This window comes from Schistocerca serialis, chromosome 7, assembly GCF_023864345.2.
Source record: "Schistocerca serialis cubense isolate TAMUIC-IGC-003099 chromosome 7, iqSchSeri2.2, whole genome shotgun sequence".
Classification (NCBI taxonomy): domain Eukaryota; kingdom Metazoa; phylum Arthropoda; class Insecta; order Orthoptera; family Acrididae; genus Schistocerca; species Schistocerca serialis.
The window spans coordinates 206,943,199-206,951,283 of NC_064644.1; the positions used below are offsets into that span (position 1 = coordinate 206,943,199).

Consider the following 8,085-nt stretch of genomic DNA (forward strand, 5'->3'; position numbering starts at 1 on the left):
ACACTTGGTAAAGCAATCTCATTCAAGCAATTAGCTGAATGTTTACGGTAGAGGTACCGTAAACCGAATAGTGCTAGGTATTTTAGAGATCAGTTGAGTGGATTAACTCAGAAAGCAAATGAAACAGTATGAAATTTTTCTGACAGAATACGTGGGGTGAACGCTCAGACAAATGAATTAACGGGAATTCAAAACGCCGATCGTATTATCCTGTGGTAATCTGAGAACAGGACTTAAGATATGCTTTTAGGGGCATTCCTGCGGAAATTTTACGACGAGTTAGGATGGAAGATCCGGATATTTAGCTGCAGCACTGCGTATTGCCACGCATTTGCAGGAAGTAGATAGGGCGACGCGAGGACGCATAGAGAAACGTTGTTACAGAGTAAATTCACTATCGTTGTGGAAACAAGGAACATGTCAGAGCACGATGCAACCAGGTACACGCTATGGGTGTGGGCACTTTGGCCATAAAGCGAATGAATGTAGGAGTAGAAAGCGGAATGGCGGAAACAAACGATAGGACGCGTTTAACCGCAGCGGGAATGTTTCGTCCGTCGGAAAGCATTATCTGTAACTCAAAATACTGCAGAATTTAAGGTAGAGACGGATTGTTGCAGGATGGGCATCATAAATAGCAAGAAGTATAAGTTTCTGGTCAATAAAGGCGCAAATATTTCTGTGGATACACCTCATGGGTAGGGGAAGATTAGCGACTCCAAGAAATAATTTAGGTGAAGACATTGGTGCCGTGTCATTAGGGACAACACGATTCGTTTTTCATATTGGAAGTAAGGAATTCTGTGAGCAAACGGAAGTATGGCCGTCTGTGGGACAAGGTCATTCTGTGATTCTTGGACTTTACTTCCTGGATAGGCATCATGCTAAAATTAATCTTTCGCAGTCGAACTTGGCGGAAAGTTATTTTCAGTGGGTACGACACCTGTAAATGTTACAATGTCACAAGGTGCATCGTTAGCTAAGGTGTTACCAAATGAACTGCGTACACATGCAATAAGGATTGTTACGCATGACAAAGTACCTGCTGGTACAGTGAAGTTAGCTTGGGTATTGGTGGACGACGATGTTCCACAGGAAATATTATGTGTGGCTGAGCCACTGCAGAACAATGAGACATTGAAGAATGCTCCTGTTACTTGTTAGCTTGGGTAATGGTGGACGACGATATTCTACAGGAAATATTATGTATGTCTGAGCCACTGCAGAACAATGAGACATTGAAGACTGCTCCTGTTACTTTTCGAAGATTACTGTATCATGTCCTTTGTGGTCGAAAACCCAAAATTGTTTGGTCAACCTGGATGATGTAATAGTTCATTCAAAAACAATGGAAGAACTCATTAAAAGCGTAAATTAAGTGTTTAGTAGGTTACAAGCAGCACGTCCTACATTAAGTGTAGAGAAATGTCGTTTTTCACAAGAACAAGTAACGTATCTAGGTCATATTATTACAAGAGATGGAGTCAAAACAGGTCCTAGGCTTACATCAGCCATACGTGATTTTCCTGCGCCAGAGACTACTAAGTAATTGCAATCTTCCCTTGGTTTATGTGATTACTACCGTAAATTTGTAAAGGGTTTAGCTGAAATCGCACGACCATTAACCAGTTTGTTTAAGAAAGGAGTTGGTTTCCAGTTGTCACCACAGTGTCAAGAGGCTTTCGCGATAGTTAAGAAAATTTTACTGTCAGTTGCTGTGTTAGTGTTTCCTGATTTTGAACTTGAATTTATATTGGCATGTGACCCATCTAACATCGCGTTGGGTTGTGCATTAAGTCAAAATATAGATGGAAATAAACATCCAGTGGCGTATGCCTCCAGTTATGCAAATAAAGCAGGAACAAACTATTCCACAATACTTTCCTTGTCATTTGTATGGTTGGAAATTCAAAGTCGTTACAAACCATGCTTCTTTCAGATGGTTACTCGGGTTAAAGGATCCATAAAGCCGACTGGCGAGATGGGCACTGAAATTAAGTGAATTCGATTACGAAGTGATTCATAAATCCGGAGCTTCAAATAAAATTGCTGATGCCTTAAGCAGAAAGGTTGTAGGTTTACAAGTAAAAGGTTTTGATTGGACGGGCTGGATAAAGGCACAACTAGCTGACAGGGAATGTGCATTGTTTCATACGCTGCCACTGTTTGAAATACAATAAGGCTTGCTATATAACTACAAAGTGCGGACCGCGCTTTGTCGTTCCTGCAGCACTGAGACAGGAAGTGTTACGTCCGGCTCATGACCAAATTTTATCAGGTCTTTCAGAGGTAAATATACAAAAGATCGATGAGTAGCTGAAAGATTCTGGTGGAAGACACGTAGCAATGATGTAGCGCTGAATGTAACAAACTGTGTTCCGTGCATGCGACGATCCGATTTAAATCATTAAAAGACAGAGATTCAGTGATTACCTGAAGCAGATAGATTTTTTTTTTTGTATTAGACATTCTGGGACGTTTTAACAAAACACCTGCTGGGAACAAATACTTTTAACAATTTTGGACCATTTTTCACATTTTTTGGTTATGGTAGCTATTCTTGATCAGAAGGCTAGTACAGTAGCACAAGCAACGGTGAACAAGTGGCTATTAAAGTACAGTAGACCTGAAACTGTTATCACAGACCAGGGAAAAAAAATTGTATCTGAACCACTGAAACAACTATGTCGGTTATTACAAATTTAGCAGTTACGTGTCAGCTCATTTCACTGTACATTCTCTAAGGTGTTGAGCCGTTGCGCCGATTCACAGCATTTAAATTGTGATGTCTATTTGAACCTAACCGTCTGTGCCTACAATGCAAAAGTTCATTATGGAACGTGTCTCTCGTCATACGAAGATGTATATGGCAGGAAAATGCCATCACCTTTCGATGTGCTCCAATATAAACTGGGTCCACAAGGTGAACGACTGAAAGAATTTGCAAAAATAGTTGAAAGAAATTTAGAAAATGGTGAAAGGGGCCAATACAAAAACGTTAGAGTAACAAGAGTGTAGTGGGCAAATAGCAAGTAACTACCACAGTATAGAATAGGACAATGGGTATTGTTATACTCCGATGGGAAAAAGCAAGACGTTTGTGACTAAGTATCAAGGACTGTACCAAGTTTTTGAAATGACTTCACTGGTCAAGGTAAAATTGCAATTACCAACAAACACTTTGATAGTGTATGTCAGTCGAGTCAAACCATATAATGGCGCAGTTGACGCATTGCCACAAATCTCTTCAACCATTTCGGAAAGATCAGAAGGACGAAATAAGCAATTACCTAACAAGGATATACCTTATTACGTATATCTAGGAGTAAGCGAAGTGGGATTCTCCCGTGTAATCGAGGTAGCATGATTGTTGGTACTTCGTTAGTATCATTTTTTCTTCTACTGAAATAAGCAATTACCTAACAAGGATATACCTTTTTACTTATATCTAGGAGTAAGTAAGTAGGATTCTCCAGTGTAATCGAAGTATCATGATTGTTGGTACTTCGTTAGTATCATTTTTTCTTCTACTATACTGTTTTGTCTTTAGTTAGTTCTTTAAATGAGAAAGTGTGAATTAACGAGCATTTCGCTTTCATTTAAGTATACGGCTAAAAGAGTCAGCCATCCGAAATTGTGAAACGAACCCTGTCGTCCAGGCCCGGATGCCACAAAGCGTACAGATTTACCACGAGATAGGGAAACTCACAGGCGTCTATTGTCTATTGAGGCCTAAGCGCTGTAGTGTGCGAGTGAGACAGACGAGAACCGACGTCATAGGAAACCCAGTAGAAGGCTTTTGTGACCAAGGTGACGTGGCTGTGTTAAATATGGCGGACCTAATATCGGCCATAAAGGGAAACATCAATGAAGACTTTAATTCTGTAGTAGTGAAGGGAATGAAGCCACAGTAATTTTTATCTGTCATCCTCCATAAAATTTCATGATGATTCCAATAAAATTTGAACATTGATCATATCTATAATAGTTTAAGACTTACTGTTAAAGTGAAATGAACAAATCGTGTAACAAAGACCTGAATGCTAAAATCTGAACGCTTTGGTAGATCTTAACCATCGAAATTTCACATAGAAGTGCATCATTAAAATGACAAAAATCGTAAATATCAACTCTGTAACTTAATTTGTTTAAAAGTTATTAGCATTTACAGTTAAGCATCAGATCAACATATTGAACGATGACATCACGACACCTTATTGAATCATTAGGTAATAGAATATTTGTTGTAAAGTTTAGTGTATAATAGTTACTTCTGTTCTTTACTTATTTATCAGAAAGCACATTGGTGCAAGGCTAATGGCCTTGGCGTTCAAAGCTAAGAAGGAAATTGTACTGGTTATATGTAAAGGAATTTAACGTTTGTTATGTAATGGATATTACTGTTACTTTATTTAGAACGTGAAACTGGTCAAACTTTGGTTATTTAAATATGTAAAAATGAAAAATAATGTAGAATAAGCTGTAGCCAGTCAACTTCAGGAAAGGGAACTGCCCGAGTCAGTTAAGCGAGGAGGTTCGGCGAGATGGAAAAGCGGTCCCACACGGGCAAAGGGTAGAGTTCGGGTCTAGAAACCAAAGGGTACAGTGCTGGGGCAGACGCGAAAGCGGACAGTTCGGGTGGAGACACCAAATGTACAGTTTGGATTGAGACGCGAAAGCGGAAAGTCAGTCTTTAGGCAGCTAGGAGGTGAACGACTTAGAAAATTTCGCGTTGTGTGGTATCGCGGGACTTAGTCTCTGAGCTGTGAGCAGCCGCACGCCTGTTGTGAACTCTAACTTTTCGCGTAGATAACTTGTATTTCGCGGTGAGATTGTGAGTGCGAGCTCTGTCAAATGGATATGCGCTCGAATGTAACAGTAACGCTAAATATGACCATTTTCGCTTTTAGTTTGCTTTCTGAATAAACATTATTCTAACCAAATTGCAACTGTGTGGACTACATCATTTATGGGTCGTTAATTTAGTTCGTGATATTATTATTACTGTCATTATATGTTATGTTAACTTTGTATTTCGCAAACTTGCCATCAGCCAGACAATTTAACCAAAGGGTGTCAAGTGTCTAATTTAGGGCGTGTACCGTGACACGTGAGGTTCAACCCATAGACGCGTTTAAGCCAAGACATTTCGACGAAGAGAAACCGCATGTGAGCCCGAAAATCTCTGATATGTTAGCTCGCATGGGGCGGAGTGATAATGTTTACATCTCTCTCAGGTTATAGGCCGAGATGCTGGCCGGAGAAACTCCCCACACATTCTATCCCACAAAACCTGACTTTTATCAACAACTCGCTGGGTTCAACTATATTACAGTCGATAGAGAACTTGATAAATTCTGAAAACCAACAGATCTCAGTAAACCAAATATTGCAGCATGTGTAACGGTAGCATGAAAGCATAGGAGAAGAAAACTTTTGCAGTTTGTCAACCATGAGCGTAATCTTGGTTCTGATACTTATTTGTGCAATCTACTTCTGTCTGAAACGTAAAATGTTACATTCAGGTGAAATAGCAAACCACCAAATGCCAGTAAAAAGGATACAACCTAGTCATGAGATGGAAGCAGAAACACGACACTTTAATTAGATAAGCATAGCAGAATCCACTAAGATTCAGTATTCCACTGTAACGTAGCACTACGAGAAATGTAAATTAATGTTAAAGAATGTATAGGCTAAATAAGAACAAGTGAAGCCGAAAATTAGGGACGAATTTTAACAAAGGGCAGGGACGTGTTACGGAACAGAGTAATACAGGTTCTAAGTAATAAATTTTTTAGCGGCGTTCAACCACTTTAACATAAGACAGCCTGGGTTACACCATGATTAGCGGCAGACCAGAAAGTACGGTGATGCAAGAAAGAAGGGCAGCACAGTCTGAAACTCCGCAATAGCTGAATGAGAGAGAGCACACGCAGCGGGAACACAGAATAGGACAGCGACTAAGCAAAATAACACGTACGCTCGTTCGCTCGGCGGGATGTCACGAGAAGCAATAGATACAGCTAGGGAAAACATTCATAGACCATGAAACTTCCTGGCAGATTAAAACTGCGTGCCCGACCGAGACTCGAACTCGGGACCTTTGCCTTTCGCGGGCAAGTGCTCTACCAACTGAGCTACCGAAGCACGACTCACGCCCGGTACTCACAGCTTTACTTATGCCAGTATCTCGTCTCCTACCTTCCAAACTTTACAGAAGCTCTTCTGCGAACCTTGCAGAACTAGCACTCCTGAAAGAAAGGATACAGCGGAGACATGGCTTAGCCACAGCCTGGGGGATGTTTCCAGAATGAGATTTTCACTCTGCAGCGGAGTGTGCGCTGATATGAAACTTCCTGGCAGATTAAAACTGCGTGCCCGACCGAGACTCGAACTCGGGACCTTTGCCTTTCGCGGGCAAGTGCTCTACCAACTGAGCTACCGAAGCACGACTCACGCCCGGTACTCACAGCCTTACTTCTGCCAGTATCTCGTCTCCTACCTTCCAAACTTTACAGAAGCTCTTCTGCGAACCTTGCAGAACTAGCACTCCTGAAAGAAAGGATACAGCGGAGACATGGCTTAGCCACAGCCTGGGGGATGTTTCCAGAATGAGATTTTCACTCTGCAGCGGAGTGTGCGCTGATATGAAACTTCCTGGCAGATTAAAACTGCGTGCCCGACCGAGACTCGAACTCGGGACCTTTGCCTTTCGCGGGCAAGTGCTCTACCAACTGAGCTACCGAAGCACGACTCACGTCTGGTACTCACAGCTTTACTTCTGCCAGTATCTCGTCTCCTACCTTCCAAACTTTCGCAGAAGAGCTTCTGTAAAGTTTGGAAGGTAGGAGACGAGATACTGGCAGAAGTAAAGCTGTGAGTACCGGGCGTGAGTCGTGCTTCGGTAGCTCAGTTGGTAGAGCACTTGCCCGCGAAAGGCAAAGGTCCCGAGTTCGAGTCTCGGTCGGGCACGCAGTTTTAATCTGCCAGGAAGTTTCATATCAGCGCACACTCCGCTGCAGAGTGAAAATCTCATTCTGGACTCATAGACCAATTTAGCTAGCTACTAAGAGGGAATTAAAGCAAGAGTGGCAGCATATCGAGGCAACAAGCAGTCATCGCTAGCAAACCACACGTCACAGAACCACAGAGAGCTCTTTAAATGCCGGAGCCTCAGCTCCTTAGAGAAGAACGGTTCAGGTCAAGGGGAACGATGGAGTCCGTGGCAACGACATTCCGTTCCATGACCATGTTGTTTTAGTAAGTCTTGTCTCAGAACAACCAGCGCAGTACCAGCCAGACGTGGAGTGGCGCAGAGCTGAATTCCACTGACGAACATACTGTGTCACACCAAAAGCTAGTGATGGGAGAGCTGAAGAACTACCAGCAGCAGTGCAGCACCAGGGGCTGTACTCTCTGAGTGTGGGATGGAAGACGACGACCAGGGATCCTGGCGGACCACCGTCCAGTACGCCTAAGCGCCTAAGGGTGCGGGCCCTACCACGCCGGCAGTACTGGGTTCAATGCCTGCTGCCTACACCACAGCGCTTGAAAAAGAAGCACGGAGTGGGATCGAGCGCACTCCCTCTGACGATAGCAGCTATCCATGCTGTACCAGGCTGGGCAAAGCATCCGTATCGACGCAAGAGGAACGACGTCTCGCTAGGATGCAGGCGCAAGGAATGCCGCAGCGTCATAATTCTAGACTCTGTCCGTGACCAGTGGAGGAGGCAACTACGGCCAACAGTGTACCATCCTTTGTAAAGTTTTGGATGTCCATTCTTTTGGCAGGAGGTCATTGGGACGTTTACTATTGTGACAAAATAAAACACCTACAGCCGTCCTTATGATTTTATTTTATTTTTATGCAACCAGTTTCAACGCTTCACCATCTTCAGGCCTCTATGCGTAAAACAGAACGGTAACATTATCAACTTATCAATCAAGTTACATAGAAACAGATTAAAAACATTATGAGAAACAATTGCAAGAGAATTTGCACCGAACATTTAATAGAACGAACAGATACATCCATTGTCACATATTTAAAATATACCATAACGAATTTCCACTGAATACATT

General features: G+C 42.4%; 4 non-coding genes across 4 annotated transcripts; 1 reads left to right on the forward strand and 3 right to left on the reverse strand.

The window, feature by feature from the left end:
* Positions 1 to 6,073: 6,073 nt before the first annotated feature.
* On the reverse strand, positions 6,074 to 6,150 carry Trnas-cga (transfer RNA serine (anticodon CGA)). Its single transcript has one exon. It is a non-coding gene; the product is annotated as a tRNA-Ser (tRNA).
* Positions 6,151 to 6,374: 224 nt separating this feature from the next.
* On the reverse strand, positions 6,375 to 6,451 carry Trnas-cga (transfer RNA serine (anticodon CGA)). The gene has a single exon. It is a non-coding gene; the product is annotated as a tRNA-Ser (tRNA).
* Positions 6,452 to 6,675: 224 nt separating this feature from the next.
* On the reverse strand, positions 6,676 to 6,752 carry Trnas-cga (transfer RNA serine (anticodon CGA)). The gene has a single exon. It is a non-coding gene; the product is annotated as a tRNA-Ser (tRNA).
* Positions 6,753 to 6,901: 149 nt separating this feature from the next.
* Positions 6,902 to 6,978, forward strand: Trnas-cga (transfer RNA serine (anticodon CGA)). The gene has a single exon. It is a non-coding gene; the product is annotated as a tRNA-Ser (tRNA).
* The last annotated feature ends 1,107 nt before the right edge of the window (positions 6,979 to 8,085 follow it).